This window comes from Palaemon carinicauda, chromosome 43 (assembly GCF_036898095.1).
Source record: "Palaemon carinicauda isolate YSFRI2023 chromosome 43, ASM3689809v2, whole genome shotgun sequence".
Lineage (NCBI taxonomy): Eukaryota > Metazoa > Arthropoda > Malacostraca > Decapoda > Palaemonidae > Palaemon > Palaemon carinicauda.
The window spans coordinates 54,726,118-54,745,905 of record NC_090767.1 but is presented as its reverse complement, the minus strand read 5'-3'; positions in this window follow the sequence as shown (position 1 = coordinate 54,745,905).

Here is a 19,788-nt window from a genome sequence, read left to right as displayed (position 1 = left end):
CCATCTTGACTATCCCATTGCTGTTGCCATTTATTGCAAACCAATTTCTTGATGCCAGGTAAGAAATCATTACAGGGAATGGGATACCTTCTTGGCAGCAACTCGGATGCAGCCTCCTTAGCCAGTGAATCTGCCTTCTCATTCCCGGACACACCTACATGTGCTGGAACCCAACAAAATTGAACTGTTATACCTCTCCGTCCAATAAGGAAAAGCCATCCTAAAATCTTTAAAACTAGAGGGTTATTAGAATTAAAATCTTCCACAGCTTGAAGGACACTCCTTGCATCACTAAAAATTGTAAAATTACCCTCCTTCTCCAATGCTATTTTCTCAATAGCGGTTAATATGCCATACAGTTCCGCAGTAAATATGGAAGCGGTCAGAGGAAGTGCACCTCTACAATTAAAACTATTACTATGTACCCCAAATCCAACGCCAGCATCAGATTTGGAGCCATCAGTATAGATAAAAGTTGATCCTCTTTGTTCTTTAACATGTTCATTAAAAAGAGACCTGGCTTCTAGGTCTGACATATTCTTCTTATCTCCTATAAAATATTTACAAAAAGATGTCTCTGGTAACTTCCATAGAGGCGTTGATGATACCTTGAATGGAAGTACCTTACATCTAATTATATCCAGACTATTTAATAATCGTTTCACCCGAAAGCCATAGGGTTGAGGAGATTTTGGGTGCATTTCAAAGTATGTTGGGTGCCTTAAAAGGCTTGCAGTCTGGAAGGCTAAAGAATTAGGGAGTCTTTGCAATCTAAACCAATACCGAAGAATAGAAGACATCCGGTAAAGGTCTAGTGGTAACTCTCCAGCGTCAACAAGGAGACTTGGGATAGGTGATGTTCTGAATGCTCCCATGGACAATCTAATACCTGCATGATGTATTGAATCTAATATTTTCAACCGGCTTGGAGTGGCTGAAGAGTATACCTCACAACCATAACTAATTTTGGAAAAAATCAAGGCCTTGTATAATTTTAAAATAGTATTGCGGTCTGCCCCCCATGATGTATGGGACAATACTTTTAAAATATTCAGAGCTTCAACACATTTAGCTTTTAATGCTTTTAGGTGAGAAACCCATGTAAGTCTACAGTCAAATATCAAACCTAAAAATTTGGTTTCCGATACACATGGGATCCGTTGACCTTTAATGTATATATCCGGGTCTGGATGTGCTCCCCGGATACGACAGAAATGTACGATAGTAGTTTTACTTGTCGAGAACTTAAATCCATTCATATTGGCCCACTGGATAATTTTGTCAATCGAGAGCTGTAGTTTTCTCTCAACCGTTGCCATTCTGGCTCCAGCAAATGATATGGAGAGATCATCCACAAATAATGTTGAGAGAACATCCTGGGGAATGGCTGAGGATATCCCATTAATTGCTAGTGCAAAAAGGGTTACACTCAGCACACTACCCTGAGGAACTCCTTCTTCCTGGCACTTACTCTCAGATAGTGTTTCCCCAACTCTCACTTGAAAAACTCTACGTGAAAGAAATGCCTGAATAAATAGTGGCAGCTCTCCTCTCAATCCCAATTCATGAATGGTTTTAAGAATACCATATCTCCATGTGGTATCATATGCCTTTTCAAGGTCAAAAAATACTGTAACATGGTGCTGTTTGGAAGCAAAGGCTTCACAAATAGAAGACTCTAGTCGTATCAACACATCAGTCGTTGAGTGCATTTTTCGGAATCCACATTGAATCGGTGATAAAATACCTTTCTTTTCAAGGTACCATATCAGCCTTGCATTGACCATCTTCTCCATGATTTTACATAAACAAGATGTCAATGCAATAGGACGATAGTTTGCTGCTAAAAACTTGTCTTTACCGGGTTTTAAAAAAGCTAAAATAATGGCTAGTTCCCAAACACTTGGGTAACTATGATCATGCCATATTCTATTAATAATGCTTAAAATAAATAGCTTTGTATTAAAATGTACATGTTTAATCATTGCATATGGAATTCCATCCGGTCCAGGGGCTGTATCGTTGCAATGAGCAAGTGCGGAATCAAATTCTCTTTCAGTGAAAGGAGAATTATACGACTCTTCCCTTGTTGCAAAATTTAAAATTTTCTTTTCTTCAGTGCTCCTATACTGGTGACCAGGGGCTCCTTCACACTTGCTGGATACATTTGAAAAATGATTAGCCAGGGCATTGCTAACTTCATTTGCTTCAGTTACATACTGGCCATTCACCTTCAACACTGGTGGTGGGTTGGGGGTGAATTTGCCAGCTATCTTTTTTACTTTCCTCCACACAGCAGATGGTGGTGTTCTACTGTTAATGGAGGAAACAAAAGAAATCCATGACTGGCGCCTTGCTTCTTTCATGGCACGATGGAACTGTGCTCTACATTTCCTGTACATAATTAAATTCTCATCAGTTCTGCGTCTACGCAATCGTGTTAGAGATCTTCTTGTGGCTCTGTGGAGGGCAGTTAGTTCTGAAGACCACCACGGAACTGGTCGTCGTTTGAATAACCCTATTGTTTTGGGAATTGAATTGACTCCTGCTGTATGGAGAGTTCCATTCAGTAAGTCTATGGCATCATCGATATTTTCAACCTGTTCAGCATCCCCTTCAATTTCACTTAGCTCCCATAATCTATCCCAGTCCGCCTTATCAAGATCCCATCGAGGCGATCTCTGTAAAGGTGGACCATTGTTGGTGTTTATAATAATTGGTGCATGATCACTAGTATGCCAATCATCTAATGTTCTCCAATCGAAGTCGAGAAGGCAATTAGAGCTTACAATTGATAGGTCAATACATGACAAGGTACCTGTCTGGACATGAAAGTGTGTGGGCTCTCCTGTATTAAGGAGTCCCACATCTTCATTTTCCACAATTGATGATATGATATTTCCCCTCGTGTTTGCTAAAACATCACCCCACAAAGGATGTCTACCATTCAAATCTCCAAGTAAAAGAAAAGGTTGAGGGAGTTGTTGAATCACCTCCACTAAGTTGTCATACAAAATGTTATCATTTGGAGGCAAGTACAGAGAACAAATTGTATATTTTCGCCCTATGTCAATCTGTACAACCACTGCCTGCAGAGGTGTACGAATAGACACAGAAACTTGGGGAACATCTCGACGAACGTATATGAGACTTCCGCCATGGCTCCCCACTTGGTGATCATATGGTGTCCTATAACTAATGTATTCGCGAGGGCAAGGGGTATTATGATCAAGTTTGCTCTCCTGTAGACAAATAATTATGGGGGAATGCTCATGAATAAGGAGCTTAAGTTCTTCATATTTGGCCCTTAAACCCTGACAATTCCATTGCAAAATGGAGGAAAAAACTATGGTTTATAATTTGGTAGACCCCTTGGATGGAGTCTTCCCATTAGCAGTTTTTGATCTAACACTATTTTTAGGTGGTTTTATCAAAGAAGGTCTTGATAGATTGGGTTTAGAATTTATGATTTTCTTTTTGTCTTTTTGATCTGATTGTTGAGGAGGTTGGTGGACCTCCACTTGAATTTCCGATTTATTTAAATTGACTTCCAGATCAGAAATATCAACAGACAAATCATCATATTTATTTGACGTCGTAATTTTGATATTTCTTATGGAAGGGGGCGAGAGAGATGGAGGTCTCTCTCTTTTCCGATTAGTAGGTTTTGAGCTACCAGGTTTTTGCACCTTCCCCAATACAGGTGCACCTGGTAACTTGGTGTCAGGTGGCATCTCCATCAAATCAGGCAAGGACATGGCCTGGGAGAGGTTAGTACTATTATTGGTAATGGGGGACGAAGGCTGTACAGAAATGGGCAATGACCCATTTTTAATACGCTGTGGCAGAGCCTCAGAAGGCAATATGATTACCTTGTCATGCAATACTTTATTATCAGAAGTTGTATTTCTTTTCTTAGGATTACTGGCAATGCTAGGTGGGGTTGCTGTCTCCTGTGGTAAATTTACCTTTGATTTTAAGGCCTTTGCATAGCTGGTTGATTTATTCAACAGTCTTTTTGCATGTCCCACACTTATGTGTTCTAAACTTGATTTGTTTAGGGCAGCTTCCTCCAACTTATACAGTTCGCATCTCCTATCAGTTGATTTATGGTTCAAATTGCAATTTGAACACCTGGCCTCAAGTGTACATTCTCCATGATAAGTTTTGGAGCAAATACCACACATTTTTCCATTTTTGCAAACTTTGGATGGGTGTCCAAATTTAAAACAATTAAAACATTGCAGGGGCTTTTGTTTGAAAGGCCGAACTTTAATCCTTTCATTTTCAATAAAAATATGGAAAGGTACATCAGCATCCTGGAAAGTAAGTATAATCATTGAAGTTCCAGGAACCTTATGCACTTTCCATACATTTAATGGACACATAGAAAGTATCTCCTCCTCTGTAAATTCGTATAGGTCCTTATTAAAGACCACTCCCCTTCCATAACTAAAATTTAGATGAGGTTTCATTTCCAATGTAATTTCATCACTGCCTGTCTGTAAGTTAGACAGTATTGCAGACTGAGTCGAAGATTTGGCATGGATGAGATAACTGTTCTTCCCAAAACGAGATATATCTCCAGGTGCTATGGTTCCTACTTTTTTTTGGATAAACTTACATATCTTAAAATAATTCCCTATTATCCCTTTAGGTTCAGCTAAGAGCCACATTGGTGGTTTGGGTTTTCTCTGTGAAGGCATGGGTACATTTCTATCTTTTTCAAACCAATCAGCAGGTTTGTACACATCCAATTCCTTTGGGACCTTATCACAAAGAGCTCCCATGATGTTCAATTCGTTAATTTTGATACTACTAATATTACTTATGGCATTAAACGCTTCATCATGGCTTCCAAAAGATATCCAAGAGTCCCATTTTTCATCTCCAAGTCGCATCCTTATTTCCTTTATCAATCCATAGCACTCAAATGCTCTATATATATCATCATAATTTGTCTCTAATGGGATTTGGGAAACATGAAGGAATCGTAGTTTCCCTGTGTTACCCAAAATGCTAGATTTTTTAACATCAGTAGAGTGGTCCTTTTTAGTTCGAAGGTCGTCAACAGAGTTTTCCTTAATTACAGTAGCAGAAGTCGTCAACAGTGCCGGGGGAGAGTCAGCAAATCCAGGGGATGGGGAGTCAGTATTTGAAGGGTCCATATTTAAGGGTGGGATTTTCATGTTTTTTGTTGTTGTTTTGTTGGTTTACCTGCTTGAGAATTATAAGAAAGTATCATACGTTAGAAAGGAAATTTGCATTCTCCACTATTGGCACAATGAGAGTATACTTCCCAGATGGTCCACTCCATACCCTACCCGAAGGATAGCATCAAAACAGATAAAGAGGCACAGGTGTAAGCGAAACCTGCCTGTTAGGACTGAGACCAAGGTAATATGGAATCATCCTCCCCATATCTGTAATGATGGGCTTCCGGCCAAAAGCCAAGAGTCCCACCTCAAGGATTGGATCCCCCTGGATTCCGATGACCCAACCCTTGAGAGTAGTTCCGCCAAAAAGGTCCAAACCATCTTTGGGATGGCTGAGATCATCCAATACTCTCATATATAGCTTTGAATGTGAATACCTCCCAACCGTGATCCCTTCTCCCATTCATCTAAGCAGGCAGTAATAACGAATGTGGAAATATCCACGCCATTTAAATAAAATGGAAAAAAAAAATAGATAAATAAATAAATGAACAAATAAAATAAATAAATATATATATATGCATACATCTACATATATATATATATATATATAACTAAGAAAAATAATAATCATAGAGATAGGACAGCAAGATGAAAGAAAGTTGATAAAATTAGGAGAAGGTCGAAGTAATATTAAGCAGAAGAAAAAGATGAAAGAGAGAAATTTAGATTCGAACTGGGGGAGCAATTTCCCGAAGTTCGAGAGCCCTCTTGCCCGTCACCAAGATTCAGCACGGGAATGAAATGCCATGCTGAAGCTCAATGACTTCATCAAGGCATTCTCTCATTAAGAGGGGGACGATCAGGAACTGGGATGTGTCCTTAAAAAGGGGCGGTCATCCTTCGATGATGACCGTAGGCAGGACAGCTTCAGAGTCCAGAGCCGAAGTCCTTCGTAGCAGTGCAAAGTAGAACTGGAAGATCGGTAGGTCAGCTGGCTCAACACTGGAAGATCTGCTTGATACTCCGAGGAAGGGTCTCTATGAGAGACCTTTCCCGAGAATGGGAGAGGTGCCCTTCGTAGAAGAGACTAGGAGACACTCGCAGGCTGAATCACTGGTGAGCGCCTGTGCGCTATCTCAGGAAACTCCAACGATGTGCGCTGATGCGCAGGTGAACGTTGGCGCGCAGTCCCTGGAACAGGATGTCTCTGGATGGCAGTCTCAGGAACAGCAGGCGAGCGCAGGAGAACGTTGGCGCGCAGGGGATACCTGGCGCTTAAGGTACTTACAATGTGAGAAAGCCCCTTTTCTCCCGAAGGGACCGGTGCCCGTTGGATAACGGGGTGCGAGGGCGCCCACAGAGTCAGCAGCCAGGAATGGAAACGGCAGGTCAGCAGGTCTAGGAGATGGCTGGTCTAATCAGGAACAATCCTCCGAACAGGGGTCTCTATGAGTGGCCTCTCTCGTAGAAGAGGCTTGAAGACACTGGTGATGGCGCCCCTTAGGGCCGTTGGATCAGCTAGCTGACCTATAAGGAGCAATCCTCCGAAGAGGAGTCCTTAAGAGTGGCCTCCCTCGCGAACGAGAGAGATCACCAGACTGATCCTGCAGCTGCTCAGCCCCAAGAGCATAGCCACCTGAAGGTTTCATGCGCCCAGCCTTGCAATCGCTCAGCTCCTTGAGCATGGTTACAAGTGCGGTCGCTCGGCACCAAGAGCATAACCGGCTGAGGACCAGGAAAACCCATCCAGGAATATTAAGGTATGAGAAGTTCCCCCTCTGCAGAGGGAAGCTCTCACACCCGGGAAGGGAACCTCCCTCGGAAGGGAAGTTACCCATCCCTGGAGGCGAACCTCCTTAGCGTTCTAAGATGAACTGAAAAGCTGACAGTTGTCACGGGAGGACTTCTAAGAAGGGATAACGCCCGTGACGATGTCCTAGAGAGACAGCAGCGACATCAGACTCCCCTGGCACAAACAGGACAGCTCTGCTTCGTTGGCACACTTTAGTCAAACAAAGAAAAAAAACTGCATAGTTAACTGGGAAAATAAAGTTAAATAATTATTTAACAGAAATTCCCCCGGGAGGAACTCCGAAGAGTAACCCCGAGGGAAAAGCAAAACATAATTAAAAATTAAGTATGCGCCCTCCTCCCACAATGACATTCATGGGAGAAGGGGGAGGGCGGAGAACTGTAATAAAAACAGAATTATAACAGAATATTAATTATGTAATTCATCTAAGAATGACCACAAATAGTAAGAACCACTGACCCCTGAAGGGAAGTGTTCTCCACAGAGAAGCTGAAAAGTTAAAAAAAAAAATACAATTAGATTCCATTAAAAATAATTGAGACAAACAGAATAGCAACCCAACCCGCAACGGGAATGGAACTTCCGTAATAGTACGTAGTAGTAGTAAGGGGTGAATGACCTCGAGTAGAGAGAGAGACCGTAGGCAATAAAAACTCCCACATTCCCTTCGCTGAGAATCCAAGTTCCCCGTAGGAAAGGAGGAACAGCGAAGATAATAGATGAATGAAGAAAGTCCAGCGATGACAATCCCCACGACGGCCGAGTTAACGGAAAAGCCGAAGGAAAAACCGATGGACCAAGAGGGAGAGGCCGTATCCCACAACGGAACCGAGGTGGCCTAGCACTAAGCCAGTGACGTTGTCATACACTACACACACAGCACAAACACTGAAATGAAAACTTACTACATTTCTATACACAAATATATACAGAAACATAAAGAATGTTTATATATATATCACAAGTATAAGAAAAAGACAAAAAGCATTAATGGCTGTCAAAGAGGCGAGGGTGAAAGCGGACACGTCCGATCACCACCCGAGCCAAAGTAAAAGTGGGCTTACCACACAGGTGTGTGAGGGGGGAGGGAAGCTAACTACCCTCCCTACCCCCCGATAACTAGCAGTGGGGTAGTAAACCCTCGTTAAAATATTAATGGCTCGTCCTTTCAGCTACGCCGAAAGTAATACCCACTTTAAAAAGCGTGGTTTGTACTCCAGTTATGGAACAAACACTTTTTTCAGACTCATTTTTAAACATAAAAGAGAAACGGTTTAAACAAGCAAGAACTACTGGAATCCAGTAACTGACATCTTATTGCTTCAGCTGCCAGAAGACGAGTGAATGATCAGCCACAAGCAACTGGCCATAACTGGCTTCACCCTCAAATAACCTAATTAAACAATTCGACTTGTATCAACGTAGGAACAAATGCCTTCTACGACACCAATCACAGAAGATGACCCACTTAGCATGGTAGACAGATGCAGTGGACCTCTAGATAACCAGACATCTCATGTGCAATGCCTCACAAAAAAGCCTTTCACTCAAAGGAGAAGCTGGATAGCCTCCACCCGTGAAGAGCCAAGGCCTCCACGACTTGGTGGTAGCCTACCTCTGCAGGTGCGGCTGACAGAGAAGTGTATGCCACAGGTTTAGTCCTCTCAGGACCTCAACCAGAAAAGCAAGCAGAATGGGAGGATATCTTGAAGCCACCAGGGTCACCCAGAGTCCTGGTGGAAACAACACACTGTTGAGATCAGGCTGAATGGCAGAAAAGAGTTCATGTCTAAGTGATCCCATTGTTATTGGAGGGCATCTAAAAACAACACCTACGGGTCCGGAATGGGGGAACAAAACATGTGGAGCTTCCTGTTCAGCCAGGGGGGCAAACTGGTCAATCCCCAGAGAATGCCACACGGCAAGAACCCTTTCCGCTACCAGAAAATGTAGGGACCATTCTGCTTCTACAACCTGCCTCTGATGGCTGAGTGTGTCTGCTAGTATATTCCTATTGCCCATAATGAGGGCAGGAGACCATCTCCCATTGCTTGTTGATGAAGGCCACTATAGTGGTGGTGTTACTCAAACCTTGGAATGCTTGCAACCCCATGAATACTGCTTGCATCTCGATGACGTTAGTGTGCAGATGCATTTCTTCATTCCACACCCCCTGAGATGATCAGAATATCTAGGTGTGCTCCACACCCCTCCTTTAACGCAGCCAGGTACAGTTGCATGTCTGGAGGTAGAGAGTCGAGTGGGACTCCACCGTTTGTTCTCCTGGTCGAGCCATCAGTGGGGCAGGAGGTTCGGGTCGAAACAAACCTCCTGCCCCATTGGAATAGGATTGAACGAAGGATCCCTGTTGGCGAACCTTAAAAGACATGAGGTGCCCCAGGAACGGTTGGTTTCTCTCTGGATAAAGCACTTGCATTACACCCAATAGGCACGGAAGTCCCAATGGTGGCAAAGGACAAACTCGCCATCCGTTTAGGACACAGTCCCTCCAGAAGTCAGAACAGATCACTCATGGCAACTTCAAGGAGAGAATCTATTCAGTAGGTCCCCATTGCATGGCCATCCTCCAGAGTTTCTCTTTTTCTCAGACTCAACTTGGCAAGGATGTTGAGTGTATCTCCAGATCCAGTGCTTTTCCAGACTATGGACACAGGAGGACATGATTTACCATATCAACTTTCTAAAACTGAAGGCTTTCATCCATTCCACAGACTCTTCAAGAGACCAATCGATAGGAACAGCAGAGTTTCTTTTGTAGCCTTTTTCTCCCCATGGGAGAGAGATAGTGCTGTACCAGAAACCTAGTGGTGCGTGAGTGCTCTATGCCACCGCTTGTCTGTTTGAAGGGTGCCTTTGTTTCCTCCCTCTTTCTGTTTTTTCATTACTACTTCAAGGAATAGAATTTAGAAACATAGACAAGAAGAAGAGAGCAATCAATAGGAGTAGCATTGATTCATTCGTAGCATTTTTCTCCCCATGGTAGAGACAGTGCTGACCAGAAACTGAGTGATCCCCATGGCGTTAGCTCGAGAGAAGATTGAGTGAAGGGAGGGCTGAAGACTGATGGTGCCGTGGACAAACTGAAGCACACCTTCTTGAACTGTAAGATCCTTCCTTGGAAGGAAAATCTCAGATGCTTCCTTGACCTTGGATGGACTCGGATCTGGAAGTAGGCATCCTTGAGGTCTACGGACAAGCAGACTGTCATATCCTGTCAAACAGCCTGCATGACTGTCCTGGGCATTTTTATTTTGAACAAGGATTTGAGAATGAACTGGTTCAAGTTGGAAAGGTCTATGACAGACCTTCCTCCTCCTGTCAGCTTTTCCGCTTAGATGATGTACTGTAGTTAAAGAATTTTGGGGACCTGTCAAAGACTTCTTTGATTGCGTTCTTCTCCAGCATCTTGTGAAGCTCTCCCTGCAAGAGGAGATATTTCTCTGATCCCCTCAAATACAATGACGGGTTCATCAGAGTCTGAGTAGAGGAGGGTGACAGTCTGTGAATGGGATGAGATACCGTGATCGCAGGACTTCTACCGCCCCGGGTTCTGCCACGTGGAACTGCCACCTTGTCAAATGACTTTGCAGGTGTCACAAAACAGGTGGTACGTTGGGGGAATTGCCATCTCTAACGGAAGACACCACGCCGTCCTCGACTCTTTAGGAAGGGGTGGTCCCTACAGCAAAAGGACTGGGAGAAGTTTCCTTGTTTCTTGTTTTGAGTAAGGTCATCATCAGCCAGCAGACGACACTGAGGTGAGGGCTCTGGTGGGAAAGAGACTTAAGTGGAGGAAGAGCAGATAAAGGGCGACAACGCTGCCTTCCTGAAGAAGGTATCCTGGCTATCCTTCTCCCACTTCTCATCTGCTGCAGTTACTTCCAAGGGTGGGAACATGGTTGGGTGTTGAGTAACAGACATATTGCGTAGGGCTAGCGAGTCTCAATCTCACTAGCTATCTGGCGCATGAACTTACTCACGACTGCATCTCTTTGCTGGAGAATACAGTTGACCTAGAGAAAAGCACACAGGTAAAAAAAAACTACAGCACTGGAGCAAATAGTCGAATATGAGATTCTCAGAAAATGCAAAAAAATAGGATGCTGCCCATAACCAGTAGTCTAGTCAGGAACAATCCTGGAAAGATGACATTGAGACCTTTTTCAAGTTGGATATATCGGCAGCATAAAAAGCAACTGATTGCTGAGTTACACTGTCCTGAGACACCAGTGATGTACATGTTGCGATCTCCGGATCGGGTTAGGATGTGCACCTTCCATCATACAAAACTTATGTCGATGCAAAAGAGGAGATGGCAGCAGTTTCAATTATCTCACTGCCTTCAGCGAGTGATCAGTCAGAAATCTGCTTAAATACTTGACGTAAGATGTCAAGACCCTGATGACACCAAGAAAGGTTCAGGTTCAGCCTGGAACTCTGAATCTCCAGGAAAACCTATCTATAAGGGTATATCGCCTAACTCGCCTAACTACAGGTTCACAACGAGCCTCCCCAAGGGCACTGGTTAGTCGAATGAGGCTCATGACCTTTATAAAAGAAGACTTTTCTCCAGGACCGGAAGTAAAAACCTCCAAGGAAACAACTTCTGCTTGTTTGGAAGATTCTACCTCAAGAGGGAACTCTGGAGTCTCGTCAATGGTGATGGGGGAAGAGGCACAATGTGAAGTGATCCCAGGTCTAACTGGTGGAGGTGAACCATAAGAAGGCTACTCCTTATGGACCTTTCAGGAGGTCTTTCACTTCTCCGGAACATTCTGGGGTGTGGGTCAAAGAGATGGAATGGGAACTTGAATGTTTAATCCTGGCTACATGTTCCGGAGAAGTCAGAGTAAACTGCTAAGACTATCATCCTCCTCAATTGAAGTACAACAAACATCAAATTTTGGTCAACTTATACACTCCTTGAAAGTGTTCTGCCTTTTCTGAAGTAGAGACGTGGGGTTCAGGGCGATGTTGATAAACTTGGAAAAGCTCCGGAGGCGACCAAGGTCTTGAACACTGGATAGCAGCAAACAGCTGATGCTGTGACTACTGGGAAAGAGGAGCATCTCGAGGAAATGTAGGATAAGGATCCACGCATCATTTCCTATACGAAGATTGCTGCAAAGGAGAACCTCCCATAAATGAAGCATCATGTTTAACCTACAAATGGTTGAGTATTGTCAAGAAGAGGCAGAACAGTGAGTATCACCCTCAAATCTAATGGCTGGAGGGGAAGACAAGAGTCCTTTGTGGAAAGATCGATGATCCACATGGCATAGAGCCTGGGGCACACACTGGAAGTGGCACATTCATCTGATAAACATTTGGGCATGTTGAGCGTTCATCCAAAACACAAACATTAGGACGTGTACCACATTTCGACGGATTGTAGAATAGCACACACGTCTAGGCAGATTTTTGAGAGGGCAAACAAAGGGAGGCATTGTAGGACTGTGACCCTCTGTCGAGCACGGGCGCAGTTTTAGATGGATCTCCGAACATGACACAAAACGTTGCTCTTTATGTGACTGAGATGACGACCTCTTAGGAGAAAAAGCTCATGTAACCTCTCTATCTGAGGAAGAGACCTCCAATGGTCCTTGAAAGGTAAGAAGAATGCCTGACTTCCCAGAGGCATAAGGGGATTATGTTCCCAACAATGGAGATGGAGGAAGTTCAAGCGAGTACCAAGATGTTTGGCGTACAACGGCAAGATGGCAGGGTGTGCACTTTGGTGTAAATTCAGGCCGAGTGCGCTTAGTGTGCAGAGGAGAGATTTCTGGGACATTCTGAAAAATTTGCACAAAGGATCTATGTCAGGAATTAAGAGCTACTATTCTCATACAAACCAAATATGCTTGTAGGTGGTATTGGCGAATGAGGATGATATATCTCGGCTGGCGAACTGGAAGCAAAGGATCAGAGACAAAAGAAGAATCCTCACCCTCATGAGATAAAACAAGGTCACCATCCTCCATTATTGCATCTTGGGTAAGACATGAAAACGAAGGACTGGGCAGAGTAAGATCTGGGCTTGAAAGACATCTAAACCTCTTACTGTACTTCAAAGCCAAAGCAACTGATGGAGAGCGATCACATTTAGACTTTATCTTCCGTAGACCATGGAACTTCTCTCACTGGGAGGGTGACCAATCCTTACACGCAACACAAGGGGACTCCGATGAGCACCTACAGCATATCTACAACATGTAAAAGCTGAGGATCTACATTAAGGCGACTCATGAAGGTTACATAAGGATGTCTTTCGGTACCAGGACACGTACACACAACACTCACTTGTTTCAAACTCATTATTCAACACAAAAGAGAAACCAATTAAACAAGCAAGAGATACTGGAGGCCAGTAACTGACATCCAATGCGTTGAGCAACATCATACGAACCTATGCAGTATGAGTGAGGGTGAGGCAGCCATACCAAGCTGCTTCCAGACCCTCAATAATTCTTCAACTGCCCTAACTGGCCTCACCCACAATTATGACAAATTTAAAGTAATTTGTATTTTTCCTATCCACACAAACCAAGAGCTCTTTATTAGGGAATATACTTAAGGCAAAGCTGGAAAACTAGCTATAAGACTTTCAAGTGAGGTGTAACTACCTCGCCACTAGTTAGCGAAGGGAGGTGGCAGGTACACACACACACACACACCAGTGGTGTCTCATCATTTTTGCTTGCAGGCAGGACTTACAGAGGGATAGGTGATGGCGGACCAATTTGTATAAAGAGCTACAGTTTTGTATTGTTAGGAAAAATACAAATAACTTTTTGTCATTTGTTCCATCACCAAAATACAAACCTTCTGCTCTTTATTAGGGAAGACTCACCCTTTAGGTGGGTGGAAGTCCTAACCAACTGTCTGGCTTTTGACCTGGGGTTCCCACCCGTGCTACGCACGCATAAGGAGGAATACCCTGACCCCTCGCTAAAATCTGTGCCATAGCATGCTTTAGCAGCCTGAGCAATCTGTGATTGTGTGATATCAGCTGTGTGACTAGTCTAGGTAAGAATTCTTAGAAATAAATCTTTGAACCAACCATAGACACCCAATCCTATCTCACTAGGGAGTATGGGAACGCAACAAGTATATATCTCTATACCAGGTAACGCAAGGGAAATGGTTATTACCTGCAGACAGAGGAGGCCAGCGTGCAGAGTATCGTAGGTGTTGTGCCCCGAGAGGGGAAGATGAAAGAAAGGAAGAGCCAGTCATTCTTATCATTCATCCCAGACTTAATCCAAGGTAACCTCTGCCCTCCACTATACACTACCTGTCCATCAAGGAGCTAGAGGTGTTTAAACCACTTGTTGAGCAGCCACCACAGGTCCAATGGAGATTGTCTCCATGTTCCTGTGGGTCACATCTTGCGGGAAGTGGGCGGTGAAGGTCATTTGACGCTTCCACACACACGCTTGCAGACATACGTCACAGGGGAGTTCTTAAACACTAGGGACGTGGCAGTGCCCCTAACACAAGCTCTAGGTATTTTTGTCTGAGGAGAAGGATCAGGATTCAAGGCCCAGTCTATGACCTTACGAACCCCTGCTGATATAGTGTTCTTGGTGATCCCTCGACTTTCTCCATGCTGGCAAAAAGTGCTTCCACTAGGGGGCGAGCACCTGCAGTTCTTTTGAGGTAGCATCTCAAGGCCCTCACTGGACTAAGTGGCAGTTGATCTGGGTCATCTGTTACATTACGGAGACTTTCAATTTAGAACGACCCGAATCTTGGATCCGCTACTCCCGAATTTTGAGTCTTGGTGATAAACCCATCCCCTTAAATGGGAGATGTCTTAGGAATAACCATGGAGTTCACTTACTCCCTAGGCCGAGGCCAAAGCGAGAAGGATACATTCTTTGGAGTCAGGTGAAGAACTGATGCCTGGCGTAATGGTTTGTAAGGGGCTCCACTTCAGAGATCAAAGAACACGAACCACGTTCCATGAAGGAGGTCAACATCCAACCGAGGAGAAGCAAGCTCGAAACTCAGTATGAGGAGGGAGAATTCCAACAAAGAGGAGATAATTGTTCCTTTCAGTCTAAAGGCCAGGCTCAAGGCTGAGCGATAGCCTTTCACCGGTGAGACTGAGAGGAGCTTTTCCTCTTGAAGGTAAATGAGGAAATGTACTATTGCTGAAATGGAGGCATAAAGGGGAGAACTATCCCTTCTACGACACCAACCACAGAAGATATTCCACTTGGCCTGGTAGACCATAGCTGAAGATTCCCGAAGGTATCCGGACATCATCATCGCAACATATTGCAAAAATCCTCTCTGCATGAGGAGATGTTGGATAACCTCCAGGCGTGAAGAAGTATGAACTCTACAGCTTTGTGGTAAATGTTCACGTATGGTCATCTGAGCAGGTCGTGCCATGGAGGAAATTCTCTCAGGACTTCTGTCAGTAGCTGAAAAAGGTTCGGAAACCATTCCGCATGATGCCATAGCGGAGCTAAGAGGATCATTGCTTGATTGGATGAAGATCTTGCCTTATTGAGCCTCCTCCTCATCAGGCAAAATGGGGGAAAAGCGTAAACGTCGATGTTGTCCCACCGTTGTTGGAATGCATCTTGTCATAGAGCTTGGAGGTCCGAGACAGGGGAATAGTAAAGCGGGAGTCTGTTGTTCAGGAATGTCGCGAACAGGTCCACTGTAGGGGAACCCCACAAAGTCAGGACTTTGTTCGCTACTAGACGATTCACAGACCACTTGGTGCCCACTATCCAAGTTGCTGCACATTCCTTTTGCCTGGAATGAAGTGAACCAATAGGGACACCAAGTTGTCTTCTGCCCATTTTAGCATCTCTACTGCTACACGACAAAGGTGCTGCGAATATATGCTTAGATCTTTCAGACTAGGACCAGAGCCTGGAGGTTGTGTGATGAGAGCAGATGGAGTCCCCACCCTTCTTTTGACGCATCTGAGGATCAATTCCTATGGGAATACGAGGAGGTCGACTCACAGTGGAGATTCTCGTCTGTCACCCACCATTCTAGGTGCGTCCTCTGCTCAGACACCATGGGGACCAACGAATCTGGAGAGCCCTCGTGTTGAACCCACCTGGACCTCAGCCGCCACTGAAGTGAAAGAATTTGTAGATGGCCATTGAGCACTAGATGTTCCAGTCTTTGTGATGGCAGCAGGGACGACTTCGAGGTTTACCACAATCCCTAGGTTGTAATAAAACATAGTCTATCTCTGTGTTCAAAAAAGGTAGCCACTGAAGCTGCTAGGATCAGCCAGTCGTCCAGGTATCTTAGGAGACAGATGCCAATCCTGTGGGCCCAGGTTGACACTAGGGAGAAAACTCTTCTGAAAACCCGAGGTGCTGTTCACAGGCCGATGCACAGCACCTTGAACAGGTATTGTCTGCCTTCGTAGATGATCCTCAGATACTTCATGGATGACATATTTACGGGGATTTGGAAATATGCGTCTTTTAGGTCTAACTTGCTCATGAAGTTCTGTGGTTTTACTGCTTGCTGACCGTCCGTCTCCCTCCTGAATAGAGTCTGTTGTACAAACTTGTTCAGGGAGGAAAGGTTGATGATAGATCTCCAGCCTCCAGATGCCTTTCCACAAGAAAGAGTTAACTGTAAAAGCCTGGGGACTCATCTAAGACCTCTTGGAGAGCGCCCTTCTCCAACATGGTCAGAACTTCTTGACTCTGGGAGCCCTATCCTTCACAGATCCCTTAGTGAAGGAGCTCGACGGACCTGGAAGCCGAGTCAACGAAGGTAGAGATTGCGTGAAAAAGGACGCAAATACCTGAATGAATTACGGAAACAGTCCTAGACTCGGACCCATGCTGCAGCCACCTCTGCCACTAACACTGCAGGCATCCCCCCACTGGTGGACAAGTGAGAAGATTGACCTCCCTAGCTGGAGTGTCCTTTACCACTACCTCTTCCTCCTCAGTTGTACCTGCTTCTCTTCGGCTGTTCTTGGGCATAAAAGGGCTTCTTGGAAGATCCCTTGGAAACTAAAACTACTGCTGCTCCCCTGCAGTCTGGATGTCTGTGGTTTCCTCCGTGGAGGAGACGATCCGTAGGATCTGGAGGTTATTGTCCTCTGAAGAAGAGTCCTGGCTTAAATTCCTCCAACACTTTCCAGCTCTCTCAACATCTTCCATGCTCAACAATGATGGTCCCTCCATCGTCGATTTCCTAATCTTCACCACTTCTGGGTTAGGAAATTGTCAATGGAACTTTTTAACTATAGATGTCCAATCAACTGAGGATCAAGTTTGCCCACAAGTTGACAACTTGGTGGGCAAAGAACTCCATGGTTCTGGTTGCTGACAATAGAAACGTTGCCATGGACTCTACGGTACGTTCTTGAGACCAATTCTCCGTCCTGATCAGGTGGCCAACTGACCCTAGCCACAGATCGAGTTACAAAGTTCCCGACATAGCGAATTTTGTGACCTCTCAAAATTTAGGGCATCGGATGATAAGATGACAGGAATGCTAGAAATCTTCGGGCATGAAAACCCTCTTGTTTAGGCAGAGGTAAGGTGAGTCGATTTTCTTCAATCACCTCATAATACCTCCTCTGCACAACAAAAAGGGGAGGTAGAAACTTATAGGAGTCGCTGGCACGAAGTGAAACTGAAGACCCAGGGATTTGCAAAAAGGCCCTCTTTCTGGCCCCTTTCAATCCCCTCGACCAGGACAAAGCTGAGCTAGTCTCTGGGTGCTGTATAAATGGTCTAGCACCGCGTCATTCCCTTCCGGCAGAGCAGTAGAAAGGTTGACGAAGACATCGATGGCCCTCATGTAGGCTAGCACCTACCAGCATGCATGGTCGGAGTCCTTCTGCTCGGCCTCCTTATATCTGGGACTTGCTGCCCTGGGAAAAGCGTCATCATATCCCAAGTCCTGGTCGTCATCCACCCACGAGCTCTTAGTCATAGGAGCTCCGTGTGGGTTGCAGTTGTCTTCATAGTGCTGGGAGGATTCCCTAGATGTCGAGGGAGCCTCCCTCACCATTGTCATTACTTCTGAAGCAGAGGGGTTCCTTATCCTCTCCTGAGGCTGAATCGACATTCTAGCAGAATGGTTCTTCGACACGGTCTTGGGGTCCTTACTCTCTCCCTAAGGAGAGTAGGGAACTCTGCCAGCAGGGAAGGTCTTGCATTCTCCTTGCGTCTGGAGGAATCGGAAGTATCCTTAGTGGAGAGATGTGTGAAGGCTGCTCTTATCCCTTTGATGAAATGCGCTGTTCTGGAGTGACGACCTTGATGAGAGAAGGTCGGTAGGATTCAGTGAAAAAGATCTCCCTGGGGAATCTCCAACACAGTTTGTGTGGGGGTGCAGGGTGTCTCCTGGAGGAGGTGTAGGATTCCTCTGCCTTCTCCTATTCTTGGTTGTCATCATAGGTCATGGGTGTTATCTCCAACTGGGAGAAATCTTGTTGCCACGTCTGCAAAGATACATTAAGATTACGCACATTAGATCTGTTATGTGACACAATCATCAGGGATTGATGTTCCTGAGGTGGGACCGGAACCGAACTCCCCCGCCTCGGGTCGGAAGGAGGAGAGGAAAACTTTGAAGGAACAGAAGTCTGCAACAGGATGCAAGATGTGCTGGTCAAGGCTGCTGGTCCAAGCTTACCTGCGGGACACTAAAGCAAACCAGTAACTGCCAGGCAAAGTGCTCTTACCAAATTGCCAAACCATGGAAACATCCTTAACAAAGGCTGGGATTGAGTCTAGTGGTTCATTGGAATGACTATGGGCTGGAGATTGCCTATGAGGAGTTAGTGCTCTCTTACCTGTCTGTTTAAAAATGGCCATGCTGTCTCGTTCCATCTTGCTAGAGCAAGTCGGTGAACGTGGAGCTCTGGGAGTGCACTTGACGTTGCTATGCATTGCGTGGACAAATAGTGCTGCGAAGTCGTTCACTGCCGGGCGAGTGCTCGCTACTGGAGAGTGCTTGTTACTGAGTGAGTGTTCACTACTGGGAGAGCAATTGTTACTGGGCGAAAGTTCGCTACTGGGTGAATGCTGGATACTGGGAGAGTGTTTGCTACTGGGAGAGTGTTCACTATTGGGAGAGTGCTTGCTACTGGGCGAGAGCTCACTACTAGGCGAGTGTTTGTTATTGGGCGAGAGTTCGCAACTGGGCGAGTGTCTGCTACTGGGCGAGATCTTGCTGCGGGATGGTCATGAGTTGCTGGGTGATCAAAGCTGCTGGTCCGTTGTGAGTTGCTGGGTAATCGCGAGCTACTTGTGCATTGCTGTGTAGTTTCTAAAATCTGCATCACTGCGTGCTACTGTAAAGTCACGAGAAAATGGGCAATCGCGAGCAGGAACTAGTTTGCGAGTTGAGGTAGAACTTCGAGAAGAGTTCTTTAAGTAGGTGGACAATCATGCGGAGAGTGATTTCGTTAGGGATGCCGAGAGCATGAAGACAGTGTCTCACTGCTGGAATATCATTTTCGTGAAACATAGCGTCGGGTTGGTGAGGAGTCACAGACTGTGGTGCAGTCATGAGCTGGAAATTGGTCTCATTGTGGAACAAGGAGGGGACTACTCACGTGCTCAAGTTCTGCATAATCTGGAAGACGGAGATCTTTCTGGATAGCGGTGGATGTTCTGGGTGATCCTCCTATCAGCGCTGCGAGATAAGGAAAGCAAGTAATGGTCAATAGTTTGGTACCTCTCGCATGGGGCTTGCTGCAAAGATGTTGCGATCGTCCGGAATCCCTCGGGAAAGCGAAGAGAACGCCTGAACTCCTCAAGGGACAGGGTGAGGAGGAGCAGG